The 18,195-nt window shown below is 40.0% G+C and overlaps 6 non-coding genes and 1 pseudogene across 6 annotated transcripts; all 7 read right to left on the reverse strand.

Moving 5' to 3' along the window:
* Positions 1–193: 193 nt before the first annotated feature.
* Positions 194–334, reverse strand: LOC130196001 (U4 spliceosomal RNA). The gene has a single exon (XR_008832152.1). It is a non-coding gene; the product is annotated as a U4 spliceosomal RNA (small nuclear RNA).
* A 470-nt stretch (positions 335–804) lies between these two features.
* Positions 805–936, reverse strand: LOC130196004 (U4 spliceosomal RNA; annotated as a pseudogene).
* Positions 937–8,445: 7,509 nt separating this feature from the next.
* LOC130196002 (U4 spliceosomal RNA) lies at positions 8,446–8,586 on the reverse strand. Its single transcript, XR_008832153.1, has one exon. It is a non-coding gene; the product is annotated as a U4 spliceosomal RNA (small nuclear RNA).
* A 472-nt stretch (positions 8,587–9,058) lies between these two features.
* LOC130196003 (U4 spliceosomal RNA) lies at positions 9,059–9,199 on the reverse strand. Its single transcript, XR_008832154.1, has one exon. It is a non-coding gene; the product is annotated as a U4 spliceosomal RNA (small nuclear RNA).
* A 473-nt stretch (positions 9,200–9,672) lies between these two features.
* On the reverse strand, positions 9,673–9,813 carry LOC130196000 (U4 spliceosomal RNA). Its single transcript, XR_008832151.1, has one exon. It is a non-coding gene; the product is annotated as a U4 spliceosomal RNA (small nuclear RNA).
* A 741-nt stretch (positions 9,814–10,554) lies between these two features.
* LOC130196030 (U4 spliceosomal RNA) lies at positions 10,555–10,695 on the reverse strand. The gene has a single exon (XR_008832179.1). It is a non-coding gene; the product is annotated as a U4 spliceosomal RNA (small nuclear RNA).
* A 476-nt stretch (positions 10,696–11,171) lies between these two features.
* LOC130196029 (U4 spliceosomal RNA) lies at positions 11,172–11,312 on the reverse strand. The gene has a single exon (XR_008832178.1). It is a non-coding gene; the product is annotated as a U4 spliceosomal RNA (small nuclear RNA).
* Between the last annotated feature and the right edge of the window lie 6,883 nt (positions 11,313–18,195).

Consider the following 18,195-nt stretch of genomic DNA (forward strand, 5'->3'; position numbering starts at 1 on the left):
AGAATATGGTACTGAGCATTCAATTGAAATTCAAAATAATTAATATGATTATATTTCACAACATCATCAGGTCTCCTGAGAGACCGTCAACAAGTTGGAATTCTCTATATTCCAACATAATGTTGTGCAACGGTTAGTTACAGTAATCAGAAGGTTCGAGAATTTCAATCTTTTATTTCACAATGTGATCAGGTCTCCTGAGAGACCGTCAAAAATTGCCTTCGCCGACTATATTGCAAGTCGTCTAGGCGGGGTATTGGGTAAAGTTTTCAACCAGCAATAATCGCGCCTCGGATAAACCTCATCGGCTACGATACTGCCACTGCGCAAGACTGACGTCATCTAAACTGTAGAGCGGTAGTCTCTCAGGTTCCCACGTCCCTCTGTCACGGTTTACATGCTGCTGAACGACAAGACAGGAAACCACCAGGACTGGATGCTAATTTCCTTATCGGTGATTGGTTGAAAGAAGTCCTGTAAATTAATATACAGCTTTTACAAAAATGGCAAATAGGTACAGTCTAAATGAAACATAATACAGAGAAGAAAGAATAGCAGTAAAGTACACTCATACAATTATGTTTATAACGAGTATAAATGGGGATTTGCAGAAGTAGACATGTAAACAACGATTCAGAGTTTGCAATTGTGTCTAAAACAAATATGACAAAGTTGCTATTTTTAATTGTGTAACTAATTAATTACAGATTGAGTGAAATCCATATGAAGATAACGCTGTGAATAATCCTCAATAAAGGTATGTATTGCTTTGGTTTTTGAATGTAATTTTTACAAAGTTACAGGTCTCCTGAGAGACCGTCAAAAATTGCCTTCGCCGACTATATTGCTAGTCGTCTAGGCGGGGTATTGGGTAAAGTTTTCAACCAGCAATAATCGCGCCTCGGATAAACCTCATGGGTCCGTGTACGTAATGTTATTTCGTTTTTTCGTTTCATTCCAAATACGGAATACGGAAATCACGTGGTTTTTTCGTTTCCCGTTTGAAAACCAAAAACGGAAAAACGGAATACCACCCCCGTATTTCGTTTCTGCTGTCTGAAACCAAAAACGACAGAACGGAAGTGCTTAAAATGAAGTCAAAATAAAAGCCAGTGATACATATTCGTATTGACCTTAGAAGAATATTAATTAATCAATATAAAGAATAAATAATTAAACCGGGATATTTTAACGATGCAAACACATAGCAGGGTAACGTTAGAAGAATATAATTTAGTCAATATAAAGAATAAATAATTAAACCTGGATATGTTAGCAACAGTGGTGACGACGGGAAGTTTAATATTCATGTACACAGCAAGAATCACCTTCTCACTTAATGTGTGTGTGTGTGTGTGTGTGTGTTTTGAAACATATGGTTGGAGGGAGCAAGAAAGACTGTCCCACATTTACAAAGAAACAAATGGTGCAACATAACAGGAGGGTTAAATGTAGTTGACACTACAAAGGGTTGCATTTTGGGTAACTGAGTTTATTCTGTGTTTATCTCCCGCAGTAGACGTGTTTAGGTTCGCCACTGCTATATACACCCTTTTGCACTGAAGCACGCAAGATGGACTCCAGCCTGTTACCTTACTTAGATATTGTACAACAAATGATGCATAGTGGCTGTAGTGATGTGGACATAAAAAAACACTTGATATTTGAATGTGGCTTGCGTAGAGGAACGTCCGTGGCCAATATTCGGAAGTTTTGTAAAGACCACGGGTTAAAAAGACAGCGAGTGACGGACCAACAACTTGAAGCTGCAGTCTCCAATGCAATAACACAGGTAGGGTGCAGTTAATTTATTTGCGCGAAAAAATGCATACAACGAAACTATAAGTGTGTGTAAGGTTAGTATGTTATACTTTAACCCTCCTGTTATGTTCGTTTCTTACATACAGCCGTCATGCTCCCGGGTCAGTTTGACCCAAAAGTGGTCAGAAACAAAAACATCCTAATAACTATAGTTTGTACCTCATCACCAACACCATTACTAACAATCCAATCAGTTTTTAGTGGAATTGAGTTATTCACCCCTCCATAGATTTAATGAAAATACATGTTCAAACAATTTTTAGGTACATTGAAAAATCTAAATCTAAATTAAATTGCATTAGTTTACTATAACATGTATATTCTCCTACATTTTATTAGCATTTAGTTAAAAATTGTCATGGGGTGATGTAGATAAATAGAGATGAGACACCTGTGTTCAGGGTCATAATGACCCGCCCACTAAAAATCAAGCCAAATGAGTCATAAAGGATTTGTATTGAAAGTAAACTTTAGTTATGTTCATTTATAGTGTTGATATGCATAAATTATGTTATAAAAGATGACCAAAGGCCAGCACATAGTCATCCTCTTGGTGCAGTCGTATGGATCTGCAGAAATGTCACTCTTGTCTGTCTTCAAAACTTGAGAGCCCTGAACAGGGTGTGTGTCACTCTCAGTCACCCAGTCTATTAGAAGTACTAGAGCACCATATTTATTAGGAGAGACATGAAAGAAAGCCTTACCTTAGTGTCCCATGTCCAATAAAGGTGTATTTAGGGGGAAAATGAGAAACATTTGTAAAGTGTGGTTCTCGTGGGGTGATGGCTGGGCACACAGGCAGGATATAGATGGTTCATACAAACAGATGGTAAGAAAGACTGTCCCACATTTACAAAGAGGGGGAACTCCATAATAGCTATTGTATTTAGTAGTTATATAGTTATTGTAACACGGTCCGAAAACTGTGCAGATCCACGCAGCTCCAGCCGCAAATACCTGCCGTAAAGTGTGATCCATGTGACGTCATTCTGTAACTTGCTTGTATTTATTACAATAACAAATGATAACGACATCTTTTAACATTAAAGTTAGACACAGATCTGATTAAAGGTCAACATCTGAATCCAACTAAATAATGTAGCCTACTGCTAATTAAATTGGTCTCTTACAACTATGAAAATGTATCGAGTAAAACATGTTTAAACTGCAACTAGTTTTCATAATCATCTATAATTCAAAACACTTAACAATTAATTGTAATTTAATTGGAGTTGAAGTTGACATTTCATGGCTTAACATTACAATGCAACATGTATTCCTTTCTTTATCTTCAGGGTGGTCCTACCTATGGCAGGAAAATGATGACTGGGAGTCTTGCAGCTGCAGGTGTCTTTGCATCAGAGGGTCGTGTTGGAGCTGTTTTGCGCAACATTCACCCACCTTACCATAAGGCACGATGCCAGGTTTTTTTTTTCTTCTCAAATTAGAATATGTTGTGCTATTCAATAAGGTCATGATGTTCTTTTTTGTCTGTGTTTAAGGGAGCAAGGAACCTCAACCCTCTTCCTTACCATGCAGCCTATGTGGGTCACAAAATCCACATGGACCAAAATGAGAAGATTGTCATGTTTGGCGTGACTCATGTGCTGGCAATAGATGGCTTCTCCAGCAAAATTGTTGGACAAGCTACTATGCCTGTAAAGAACAACCTCACCATCTACAATGACGGTTACAGGTAATTGAAAAGACTGTTGTCCTTGTACCCTAAACATTACAAATCATCCCCATTTTATGAGGTGTTTTAACAGGGTGTCTGTGGGTCCTTAAAAACAAAAAAATGCATTTAAAATTAAATATCTTACAATTTCTTGAATACCATTTTGTCAGCTCTGAAAAATGCACTTGATTAGGAAGAGACGCACATTTTCGAAAGTGGATTTAAATTCAATATGGCTTGTTAATGTATTAAAAGAAAATGCTCAACTTAAGTGGGATTAGTCGTATGTGAAAACCTTCATAATATATATATTTTTAGTTTGGATTTGAATCAACGTATTAAATTGCATTCATATTGGTCTAAAAAGGGACTTAAATTAAACTTATTGAAAACTACAGAAACCCTTTTTAAGCAGCAAGTTAAAACTCAACTCACCTCATCAGTACCTGATAACACAAGACCTACTACACATTTTGTAAATGTATCTGACACCATTAGCCTTACCCTCCATACTGCTGTCTGCCAATGTTATGTTTTCTTGCAGGAGTGCAGTAATGGAATATGGGATGTGGGACCAGGTCAGAGTGGATCATGGAAAGGAGTTCTACCTCACTCTTTTCATGCAGGAGAAGTTGGCCAGCCACCGCCACAACACTGAAAGGACACCATATCTCCAAACACCATCGACAAAGGTGATCAACATACAATGGTTTTGCTGATTATAAAGTTAATCAACATGTAATTAAATAACTATTTCACACTTTCATTAATTATTCAGAATGGTTAACTGAAGATATTGAAATGTGTGAAAGTAAGTTAGTCTGGGGGGGCGGGGAAATATTTGTTTATCAAGAATCTGAAAATGTCTCTATTTTGCAATGACAGAATCACAGAATCGAGAGAATCTGGCCAGAAATCAACAACCGGGTTAACTACCCGTTGAAAGCTGCATTGGTCCAACTGGTGGATCAGGAGGAGCTGGACATGGAGGACCAGATGACTCGGTTCTGTGTGTCATCTTTGACATGCCAGTTGGCCCAGATCGGTGTTAACCGAACTGTGCAAGCATGGAATGCACACAGGATTCCTGGTATGTCTTCGGGTTGGTCTTTCAAGCCTTTTTTAATGTGAATAATTATTTTCAAAATGTTTTACTATTGAATGTTTCTTAAACATGTTTTATCAAATACTAGAAGGAGCATGTTGCAATACATGGCATGGTTGTGACAGCCACATTGAATTATTATTACAGGGAGGGGGGATACCAAATTACTTGGCCAGAGATGGATGCCCAAAGAAGCTGTCGACAGACCTTTTGCCAAATGCATCTGTGGCTGCAGACTGGTACGACCAGGAAGTGGGCTCACTGACACGAGTGTCAGACTTTGGCACCAACCCATTTCCAAGTTTACAGGACCAGGAAGCTGCAGTGAGGGAATTTGCTCTGCAGTGCCCTGATACAAGTGTACTGCTGGACAATGCAGTGAATAATCTGCCACAACCGTTCAAAGATGGACTCAAAGGCCTCATCGACATCTCAAGGAGAAATTGTCAACGCTGATGTTTTTTTGTGTGTCCAAATTGTTATTGTCTGTGCTTTTTATTTGGTTCAACTGACGGGATGTTTTTTTCTTTTCTTCAAATGTTGGGGGTTTAAAGGGAGAAATATGTTCTTATTGAATAAACACTTATGTCTTTAAAGTCTGGCACGAATTTCATTTTTAATCTGTAATGGGAAAGGCTGGACCTGTAACACCAACTATTGATAGTGACACGGTGTGTTGACCCCCTGCCAGTGTGAGTAAGGCACTGGAAGATGGCTTGTTCAGTGACCTCTGACCTAGGTAACAAACGTACACCCCAAAATATACACACACAAGACGGTTGCAGCCGGTTTAGGGCGGTGAAGCCATGATAACTTCATACATCAGCCACCATCGTATCACTTGTTTCAGGCTCATAAATCGGTCTCCCCGACAGCCGGGTATCACAGATTTGGACCCAGTGTGAAGATTTCCCACTGGAGGAGGACCCCTATGTGGTTAGGAACCTCGCTTGTTTATGAAGGGCAGCTTAAGGACCCTGACACCCTCAGTTTGGATGTCAATCTGACACCTATTGCTTCACTAAGAACACAGCTGATGTCTGAGCACTACAATCACACAGCAGGAACAAACATCAATGATAAACAATCTGAGCCAACCTATAAATCACATCATACTAAACACCATTTTGACCTGAGCTTGTAGCAGGTAGGCTATAAAGCTTCAGTGAAGCTCAGTCAGGACGGTTCATACATCTGACATTCACTTTTCATTTGGAACAGCTCTTGGAAGGCAAAACTTTGATGATGTAAATCATGCGAGCAGATTGACTGCAGATGGAAGAATCAGAGGAATTGAGATCCAGCAATACAATTCAAATACAAGAATGTAATCCTAATGCAATGCTACCACTAATTCTGAAGGCTTCCTCTTTTAGGGGAGTAGTTAACTTGTGCTTGACATAAAGAATTAGAAAATACCAAAGATTGTCTTTCTTTACGAATCTAGAAGTGTGCAGATGTCATTGGATCAGATATAAGTACATGTGAGCTGCTGCTCTGAGCTAAACAAGGCCACGACCTGTTAGGCCTACTCTGAGCTAAACCTGTTGCTATTAGCGAAACAAGGTCATGACTTGCTGCTCTAAACTAAAGAAGGCCATGACCTGTTGCTCTGAGCTAAACCTGTTACTATTAGCTAAACAAGGTCATGACTTGCTGCTCTGAGCTAAACAAGGCCACGACCTGTTGCTCTGAGCTAAACTTCTTGCTATTAGCTAAACAAGGCCATGACCTGTTGCTCTGAGCTAAACATGTTGCTATTAGCTAAACAAGGTCATGACCTGCTGCTCTGAGCTAAACCTGTTGCTATTAGCTAAACAAGGTCATGACCTGCTGCTCTGAGCTAAACCTGTTGCTATTAGCTAAACAAGGTCATGACCTGTTGCTCTATAAGCTACACAAGGCTCTGAGCTGAATATGGCTTATCTAAATGTACATGCAGAGATATAGCCATACGGCTAAACACAGGCAACAATGCCTAACAATCACGACTGTAAACTATGTGAGACATGTTAGAGATGTGAGGAGCTGTGCTCTCCATGTTTCACTCTGATACAATAACTCATGTAGTCAGCTCCTCAAAACATGTTCACACACAACACAGAGCTCCATCCTTCTGGAGACCAGAGGACTACATGATGATGATGTGATGTAGTCAGAGGAGTAAAGACACTGACAGCAGAGTCACAACAGAACAGGTTATATGTTTATGATGATTTAGTTTATTTCGATCAGCAAAATATACAACAATCATAATTCAACAAAAGAAGAAAGTGGCTGACCGAAAGGGTCGAGGATGAAGCTAACGAGCTTATAAGTGCCCTAACCTATGATTTCTCGAAAAAACTTATTTCAAAGAATCATATATATATATATATATATATATATATACACACATACATACGTATACATATACATACATATACACACACACACATATATACATATAAACACACGCACTATACATACACACACATGCATATAAACATAAAACGAAAAACAAAACAAAACAAAAAACGTGTCCCCATTAACCGTTGATGTAATGATGATGTAGTAATGAAGGTTACAGGTGAAGCACAGGTGGTGCTGTGACTGGGTGCTAACTGAACGCTGCTTAATAAGAAAAACTCAACTGTCTCTTTATTTTTCAATTGTCAATATGTATTGCCTCGTGGTCATCATATCCTCACTCTTCCATGTGGGAATGTTTAGTTCCAAAATGACCCAAATAAAACAAGTAAATACATGATGTATACAACTATGCTGGAAATTAACCATGAACATAAATATCAGAGGAAATAAACGGCATTAAATACATATGTATCAATAACAGGTATACTGCCATCTAGCGGTATAAAGGTGAACCGTTTACTCTGCGGTGGAAATATAGTTTCTGCACAGAAACATTACTTTGATTAATCTATATTAGGAACTGTGTTGCATCAAACAATGCAACGATTAAGTGAGAAGGTGATTCTTGCTGTGTAGGCTACATGAATATTAAACTTCCCGTCGTCACCACTGTCGCTAACATATCCAGGTTTAATTCTTTATTCTTTATATTGACTAATTAATATTCTTCTAACGTTACCCTGCTATGTGTTTGCATCGTTAAAATATCCCGGTTTAATTATTTATTCTTTATATTGATTCATTAATATTCTTCTAAGGTTAATACGAATATGTATCACTGGCTTTTATTTTGACTTCATTTTAAGCACTTCCGTTCTGTCGTTTTTGGTTTCAGACGGCAGAAACGAAATACGGAGGTGGTATTCCGTTTTCCGTTTTTGGTTTTCAAACGGAAAACGAAAAAACCACGTGATTTCCGTATTCCGTATTTGGAATGAAACGAAAAAACGAAATAACATTACGTACACGGACCGAGCGGTAGTCTCTCAGGTTCCCACGTCCCTCTGTCACGGTTTACATGCTGCTGAACGACAAGACAGGAAACCACCAGGACTGTATGCAAATTTCCTTATCGGTGATTGGTTGAAAGAAGTCCTGTAGATTAATATACAGCTTTTACAAAAGTGGCAAATAGGTACAGTCTAAATGAAACATAATACAGAGAAGAAAGAATAGCAGTAAAGTACACTCATACAATTATGTTTATAATGAGTATAAATGGGGATTTGCAGAAGTAGACATGTAAACAACGATTCAGAGTTTGCAACTGTGTCTAAAACAAATGTGACATAAAGTTGCTATTTTTAAATATTGTAACTAATTAATTACAGATTGAGTGAAATCCATATGTACATAACGCTGTGAATAATCTTCAATAAAGGTATGTAATTCCTTTGGATTTTGAATATAATTTTTACAAAGTTACAGGTCTCCTGAGAGACCGTCAAAAATTGCCTTCGCCGACTATATTGCAAGTCGTCTAGGCGGGGTATTGGGTAAAGTTTTCAACCAGCAATAATCGCGCCTCGGATAAACCTCATCGGCTACGATACTGCCACTGCGCAAGACTGACGTCATCACAACTGTAGAGCGGTAGTCTCTCAGGTTCCCACGTCCCTCTGTCACGGTTTACATGCTGCTGAACGACAAGACAGGAAACCACCAGGACTGGATGCTAATTTCCTTATCGGTGATTGGTTGAAAGAAGTCCTGTAAATTAATATACAGCTTTTACAAAAATGGCAAATAGGTACAGTCTAAATGAAACATAATATAGAGAAGAAAGAATAGCAGTAAAGTACACTCATACAATTATGTTTATAACGAGTATAAATGGGGATTTGCAGAAGTAGACATGTAAACAACGATTCAGAGTTTGCAACTGTGTCTAAAACAAATGTGACATAAAGTTGCTATTTTTAAATGTGTAACTAATTAATTACAGATTGAGTGAAATCCATATGAAGATAACGCTGTGAATAATCTTCAATAAAGGTATGTATTGCTTTGGTTTTTGAATGTAATTTTTACAAAGTTACAGGTCTCCTGAGAGACCGTCAAAAATTGCCTTCGCCGACTATATTGCAAGTCGTCTAGGCGGGGTATTGGGTAAAGTTTTCAACCAGCAATAATCGCGCCTCGGATAAACCTCATGGGCTACGATACTGCCACTGCGAAAGGCTGACGTCATTACAACTGGAGAGCGGTAGTCTCTCAGGTTCCCACGTCCCTCTGTCACGGTTTACATGCTGCTGAACGACAAGACAGGAAACCACCAGGACTGTATGCAAATTTCCTTATCGGTGATTGGTTGAAAGAAGTCCTGTAGATTAATATACAGCTTTTACAAAAGTGGCAAATAGGTACAGTCTAAATGAAACATAATATAGAGAAGAAAGAACAGCAGTAAAGTACACTCATACAATTATGTTTATAACGAGTATAAATGGGGATTTGCAGAAGTAGACATGTAAACAACGATTCAGAGTTTGCAACTGTGTCTAAAACAAATGTGACATAAAGTTGCTATTTTTAATTGTGTAACTAATTAATTACAGATTGAGTGAAATCCATATGAAGATACCGCTGTGAATAATCTTCAATAAAGGTATTAAATTCCTTTGGATTTTGAATATAATTTTTACAAAGTTACAGGTCTCCTGAGAGACCGTCAAAAATTGCCTTCGCCGACTATATTGCAAGTCGTCTAGGCGGGGTATTGGGTAAAGTTTTCAACCAGCAATAATCGCGCCTCGGATAAACCTCATGGGCTACGATACTGCCACTGCGCAAGGCTGACGATGAGACGGCCGCAACGGAGAGGTCTCTCCAGTCAACACTCTTCTCTCTCACGGTGTGGAATAGTGTAAATATTCAAGTTCTTAAAATGAAATATTTAACGCTCGAATCACGCAGCAACTCGCGATCAGTGAGAATAAAGACACGAACAAAGCGTTCCGGAGTGTAAAACGCACTCACCACTGTAAATAAATACACGTCAATTGCAAGAAATAAGCGGAAGTGACGTGAGATCTGGTGCGTCTGTGTTTCAGGCTCCCCTCAACCCGGCCACACAGGAAACACGAGTGTTAGTTCCGACCGTGTCGATGTTACCGACAACAGTGTTTTCATAACAAACAGAACACTAAATACATCAGAATCAGAATTGTATTTATTGCCAAGTAGGTTTTCACCTACCTGGAATTTGTTCTGGTGTATAGGTGCATACAGTGAACATAAAATGAACATAAAACATAAAAACATACAAACACAATAAGTACTATACAAACACAATAAGTACTACTAAAAATACAAAAAGCAGGGAAGGAGTGCAAAAGTGCATGTGCAATGTTCAGTGTGCAAAGTAGTGTGAGCATGACATACATCGTGTTTTATTGAGAAACTAATTATTGAAGACCTCATAATCACACAAAAAGAAGTTGGAATTCTCTATATTCCAACATAATGTTGTGGAACGGTTAGTTACTGTAATGGAATGTTGGAGAATTTCAATCTTTTATTTCACAATGTGATCAGGTCTCCTGAGAGACCGTCAAAAATTGCCTTCGCCGACTATATTGCAAGTCGTCTAGGCGGGGTATTGGGTAAAGTTTTCAACCAGCAATAATCGCGCCTCGGATAAACCTCATCGGCTACGATACTGCCACTGCGCAAGGCTGACGTCACCTTCATTGCAGAGCGGTAGTCTCTCAGGTTCCCACGTCCCTCTGTCACGGTTTACATGCCGCTGAACGACAAGACAGGAAACCACCGGGACTGTATGCAAATTTACTTATCGCTGATTGGTTGAAAGAAGTCTTGGAAAGTATTGTTTCGCTTTTGAAAAACTGGCATTTGTACATGAAACATAATAGAAACAATAAGAAATGTCAGTAAAGTACACTCAAATACAATTGTGCTTCTAACGAGTATAATTGGGGATTAATAACTAGCGAGACGTGTATCAAAGTAAGTATATGCAACTTTGTCTAAAACGTGACGAGACACAAAGGATATTAAATTGCTATTTTAGATCGTATGCATACGTAATAACGACATCTACATAGACACAATGTACTTTGTGTTGAACATTAGTTTTTCATGGTAAACCGTATTGAACGATTGTGTGTGTAATATCTTAACAAAGTAATCAGGTCTCCTGAGAGACCGTCAAAAATTGCCTTCGCCGACTATATTGCAAGTCGTCTAGGCGGGGTATTGGGTAAAGTTTTCAACTAGCAATAATCGCGCCTCGGATAAACCTCATCGGCTACGATACTGCCACTGCGCAAAGCTGACGCACATTTACCACGGAAAGGTATCTGAATCCGCTACACACATTCTTTAGTCATGGTAACATACATTTAATTCGAGACAACCAATAGGTTTCACAACACAATGACATTTATTACCTTGGAGAAGCGCAACCCGCTGATTATTTTTTATTTTACTTGTTTTAATCTTAAATACATTTCGAACTGTAGCCATGACGCAGTGCATGATGGGATGTGAGCTCCCATAGACTCATTGTCATGTCAGCTTCAAATCGCCGTACCGTTTTCGTCCATTTAAAAGCATATTCACCTGAATGTCGAACATGCATCATGCGTGTGAGTCTTTAACACATTAAAGTATGCATTTTAAGCAATAGAGGCAATATGACTGTAAGCGGAAATCCTACGGTGGCCGATTTGAACTAATTTCTAATCGCGAGTTGTTGTTTGGGAGAGATGACACACATGCACGCGGGTTCAAACGCGTGTAGTTGTTTAAAAGGAAGATAATGATTTTCCTGTAGGTATATATACAAATGGTGTAAATTAAAACTTATTTCAGAGACTCTGCATTTCAAACGACTGGGGTCTTCCTGCTCATTATGGCTCAGAGTCCTCGACAAGGCCATACTAGTGAAACACCATCAGATGGCAGCAAAGACAATGATAATACTTCTCTACCTTCCCCTTCAGGGCCTGTCGATTAAAAAAAAGTAACGAGTATCTCATATAAACATACTTCAAGACAACATATATGACGTTACACACCATTACATCGAAGTGTTACCAACGCTAACGTGTAATCATCATGAATGTATTTGTCGATAGAACAATAAGCATTCATGCCAATAATACTACATCCACGGTATTTACCGTTTCGCAGAAAGCCTACATAACATCAACATTTTTGGATAACCAACACGATTCATCATGGCCTAGATTTCATTAATAATAGTGAATTAGATTACATTAATAATAGTGGATTCCTTTAAAAGTCTGTGCTGAGTAAGGAAAGTTTCCCAAGCCACAGAGTATTTCATATATCCGTGATAAGCAACGTCCACCTTGACAGTAGGTGGACATCAGGGTTGGTACTGGGCCAAGTGTAACAGGCATAAAAACATATCCGGACCGGAAATTGATTAAAGGAGTCGACCTCCATTGTTTTCGCACGTGTGCTATTAAGTGAAGACGATGTAATGGATTGCCTCTCAGAGCATTGCTTAAACAAATTCCATATTTGGAGAAGCTCATTAATTTGAAGCGCTGGGCCACAGACGACTTTAGACTTTCAACTATGGGAGCATATGACTTTGAATATTTAATAGCCCCGAGAAAGCTTTAAAGAGGCGAACTGCACAGTAGTAAGCAGTTAAGACTCGTGACTGTTATTTAATTGTTAAAAGTTGTAATACTCCCCCCCCCCCCCCACACTTATAAAACCCACCTATTCCAGATTTAATGAAGAAGTGTTAATGGAAGTCCTAATGGTATTCTGTTGAGAGGGATACAATAAATCAGTAATAGCTCAACCTTTTATTTATTTCATAGTTATAAAGGCAGATTTATCAGCGCTAAAATCCTCTCGCAGCCAACCACCAGCAGAAAGGATACTTCAGCGGGCATGTCTGACGCTGTACGTGCATTTCGATGAGGCTATAAGCCCTTAGTAATGCCATGCTCTTTGCATATTGCGTGTTTGTGGAATGACACAGACCGTAATGATCGCCGTGTGGATATGAGACGCCCTGTCGCTTGTCGTGAAGCTTCTGCGGGATAACGCAGGTGCTTTTGGGTGCTCGGCAGATAAGCATTGACGTGCCAGGTGTTAAAGCTGCCTGGGCCGACACATTAGACAGGGATTTGCTCCTGCCAGAATGTCGGGCCAATGAGGTTCATAGAGGTGTCGGCTTGGATCACTGTCAGGGACAGGTAAGTACGCAGATAAGGGGATTACACCATGTTGGCGCCGGGTAATCTCAAATGAATCCTGCCAGCCTCTGTTTTGTCTCCTCACCTGCAAAGCCCACATGTCTTCTTTCTCAACCTGTGAAACACGTTAGTGAAGTAACAATGACAAGATGATCCCTTTAACCTGGCTTGAAAAGCTTTTGAGGGCACATTATAGGTTCTGGTCATTTAATGTGACAGTAATAAACACCTCTAATTATTTCAGGCACCTGGTTCCTTTCTTTGTGTTCGTGTTTCCTCCTTTAACACCAGCTCTGCCAAGTCAAGCAAGGTGTGTTTGTTTTTTTCGTGGTCACCTGGGCCGTGCAATAGATTAGATCTGGTTTGGTGGTCCGTCACTGCGAGGCTTGGACAAATAGGTCTCTGAGAGAGCGGTGGAAGCCCCGATAGGCCGTGGCTCTGCCCGCTGGTTGGCTGAGAGATGGGAAATAGAGTGTGACAGATGGCGTAGCTGTTTGTGCCATTCAGCACAGGCTGCTGGGCAGCCCACATAATATCATGCCATCCGAGAAGGGACTCAGCGGGCTGCCCGTCGTCTTCAGCGCGCTGAGAGCTATTTTCATCTCGAACCATCAATCATAGGCCTCAAATAAAAGAGAGAGAAAGAAGAAGAAAAAGTCATACACGTGTCACAATCTAACCTATCCTACACAATGTGGAGCGGCTCGTAGTAGGAAACACTGTTTTGGTTTTGGGGGGAAATGTGAGCTTGTCAGCTCAGTCTGTGGACCGTGTTTGTGCCAATAGGCTGATCCAGCTTAGACCACACAGTGCAGCTTTCTCCCTATAATCACACATTTACAGACCTTGTTAAGGACGTACAACCACTCCAACTGGGAATGGATGGAGGGTGGTGTGTATTTGTGTACCCGCTGGAGCCGTTGTGTAATCTGCACTACATCTTATTAGCCTGGTTAGGGGCATTTATTGATGCTGAGAGGCACTCTGCTGCTTCTCAGAGCCGGGGCCACCTGGACATTACAGGATGAGCGGGGCACGCTGTGATTCGATTGAGCTATGAACAGGGAGAGGAAAACCATGACATGATTCTTGGATAAAGTGACAGGTAAGTGCAAGACGGACATCTGATAAGAGAAGACAAATGATGCTCACGGTGCCTTTTAGTTTCTTCCTAAACCTCAAGGTCAAAGAGTGATGTGACTCCTTCAGAGCTTTCCCCAGTGCCACACAGCAATCTGTATATATTTACAATATATACATATCAATTGCAGTATATATGTGTAATTACTCAACTCTCTACCAGCATCTTTAATCATCGCCTATTCAAATAGATTGTCTTTCTTTCTCCCTGACACACACACACACACACACATGATTGCAGACTGTTCACACCAACCCACAGACTGCTGCCATGCTACTATTCCCAGCGTGCGGTCAGAACGGCACCATAAGCCTGCCTGTCCGCTTTATGCCAAACCTGATGTCTCCTAGTCGCACATGCCTTGGCGGAGAATCGGAGCCCAGAATACAGTATCGCTCGGCCGCTCGCACATCCCTCCCTCACTCCCCCTGTAATTACGCGCAAGTCATATTGACAGCTGGAGGTGCACTTAGCTTGGTCAGGAAGCCATTCAAATCAAAGTGCTCCTTATGCTGCAAATAACTACCCTCTGTCTCCCCGCTGAGTCTTTCTTCACACCTGTATCATTCACCGCCGTGACAGTTTCCCGTGTCCATGAGCTGCTCCATCTCTTACCTCAGAATCTTTACGTTTGCCACTTCAGTATATCTGGCAACCTTCACCTGGTGGTACAGTAAACAACTAGGACGGGCACTCGGTAGAGCGCATACCTTCGCATATCACAAGATTGGCCATTGAATTATGAACATTTTGGCATTAGTTGCATGCCAATTGGATAGAAATTGACCGTGCTATGGTAAAACAATTATTTTGACCTATCCATGACCTTTGACCCGATTGATCCCAAAATCTAATCAAATGGTTCCCGGATAATAACCAATCATCCCACCAAATTGCATGCGATTCGGTTTAAATTTTTTTTGTTATGCGAATAACACGCATACAAATAAATAAATAAATAAATACACGGCGATCAAAACATTACCTTCCGCATTTTCAATGCGAAGGTAACAAGGCTGATAGATACAGACAACACAGCTGCACAGCAAGAGCACGACCAAGGGGATAACTGAATGTCAACGTGTGTAGATGCATTGAGCTATCTATTCTTATTATTCTACCAGTATTGACTGTACGAGAAGGGAATTCTGTAACCCCTTATGAAAGCCTAGACCAACTGGTGTGTGTTATTTATTAACACAACTTAATCTGTGAAAGTCTTATGTTGTTTATTGAGGAATGAATGCATTCTCTGGCTGTATCCGGGGAGAAAAAAATCCACAAATAGTTCCAAAACTATTTTGCAAGATTGGGAATAATTCCAATGTTCCCCCATTGTGCTAATGGTCTTGCTATTGAGGCATGCGCTTGATAACTACTCACTTATATAACACACAAAGCCTTATTATATGCAATGTAAAGAGCTACATGGTGGACGCAGCAGTAGTAGAATATAATATAATGCATATGTTATTATTATAGAGGTGCTGATGTGCCCATTTGATAGTTTTATTGTTGTTGTATTGGATTGTCTGCACGGTATTTGTCTTATTTTGTACTTTTGTTGGACACACAATGCACACGGTCAAGATGGATACAAAATGTGGAACTAACAATTCACCCTGTTGACAATGCTATCCTTAAAGTACCCATATCTAGCATTTAGAATCAGGATATAGATACTGAATTAATTTATATATTCATAAAACGCTATAATGTTGTCGGCAAATATAACTGTCTTTATATTTTACATGTCTTTATGGGAGTAGTAATAGTTGAATTTGTTTATATATACACTACCGTTCAAAAGTTTGGGGTCATCCAGACAATGTTGTATCTTCCATGAAAACTCACTTTTATTTATCAAATGAATTGAAAATTGAATAGAATATATAGTCAAGACATTGACAAGGTTAGAAATAATGATTAATATTTGAAGTATTAATTTTGTTCTTCAAACTTCAAGCTCAAAGGAAGGCCAGTTATAGCTTATATCACCAGCATAACTGTTTTCAGCTGTGCTAACATAATTGCACAAGGGTTTTCGAATCAGATATTAGTCTTCTAAGGCGATTAGCAAACACAATGTACGATTAGAACACTGGAGTGATAGTTGATGGAAATGGGCCTCTATACACCTATGGAGATATTTCATTAGAAACCAGACACTTCCACCTAGAATAGTCATTTACCACATTAACAATGTATAGTGTGTATTTTTTATTAATGTTATCTTTATTGAAAAAACAGTGCTTTTCTTTGAAAAATAAAGACATTTCTAAGTGACCCCAAACTTTTGAACGGTAGTGTATGTTTATATACAAACACACACACAATATATATGTGTTTGTGTGTGTGTGTGTGTGTGTGTGTGTGTGTGTGTGTGTGTGTGTGTGTGTGTGTGTGTGTGTGTGCGTGTAGAAATGGTCAATAGGTGAATAGGTTCCTGTGTGTTTGTTACTGAGTTGTAAGTTGATGAAACAATACCAGCTGCCACCTACAGAGGGCAGTCTACCCACGTGGCAAACAGAATGTGAACTATGAACCTTGATTCTGACGTGACCACTAAACTCCATCCTTATGGACAACTGAAACGCTGTATCATAAATTACATTGTATTGTGTGTTGATAGTCCAAACATGTCACTTTTCGGCGCTGCTGAGGGACACTGTATGACAAATAGTGCCGTTTGACACCGGCGTGATAACGGATCATCACTATTCAAGCAACATAAAAGGCAAACTGCAGGAAGGTAAAAGCACATTGATCAAAATGTCATCACAGTCGAGAAGGACAAAGTTAACTTGTTTTCCACCTTAGTGAATTCAGAGGGCTTTGCCTTGGCTCCCGCCATCCCCCAATGGCTCGCATGTCCCTAGACTCAGCACTCGTCTTTCAGACAAACAGGTTTGTACATATTGAACTCAGACCCAAAACAACTCAGCTCTACCACTCAGCCAGGCTCTGTTTGTGATCCTGGAGGTGTTTGTCTCTCTCACTCTGTCTCTGGGTGTCGGTTTTCCCGACACTTGTCTGGCTTGGCCTACTTTCTCCTTGTTCTCATCAGTCAATGTGAGGACCTGTGAAGGCCATCTTCCCCATCTTGCCGCGTGAATCCTTGCCAGCTCCCGTGCCTGTGTCAGCAGTTTGGGGATGACTCACGCCCACGCGCATGCAGTCTCTGGTCTTCGCTCCGGAGCGGCACATCTCCCCTAGCAGACAGCCTCATTTGCATGGCCATAAATCACTCACAAAACTGACACGGAGCCACACAACAAGGCATGACACCGAGCAACACAACTCAGTGCGCCAATTTGCAGTGTTATGTGATACCATGCATGGGCTCTAAGGCGAAAATAAGCTATTCATGTAACCTCCCGGGTGATGATGGAGCCAATCACGCTTGAGTAGTTTTCCCATCCACATGGCCCATTTCAGGGAAATCAGAGCCACTTGTAGCTCGCCTGTGCAAGAATGAGTTTAAAAATAAATATATAATCAGGGAATTTGTTATGAAAAAAGACCACAACATATGGCTGATTGTTGCACTTTCTAAAAACTTAGGCTGACTAAAGAGCTTCAAAATTATACTTCTTGTGATTAACGATTCAGCAGCGATGGTACAGCGAACACACAAATAATTTGTGTGATAATGACTACTAATACAGCTCTTGTAAGGACGTATAGTCAGATGGGGCTCGTTATAAACGAGGAGTCGTTGCTCTTGAAAATGTTTGAAAACCAAAGCAATGTCTCCAAATTCCCCTTCCACAGTAATCTGTGTGCATTTGAATGTAATATCAATAGTTTATTTGTGTTTGATATAGCTGTT

The sequence above is a fragment of the Pseudoliparis swirei genome, chromosome 6, assembly GCF_029220125.1.
Source record: "Pseudoliparis swirei isolate HS2019 ecotype Mariana Trench chromosome 6, NWPU_hadal_v1, whole genome shotgun sequence".
Taxonomy (NCBI): Eukaryota; Metazoa; Chordata; class Actinopteri; order Perciformes; family Liparidae; genus Pseudoliparis; species Pseudoliparis swirei.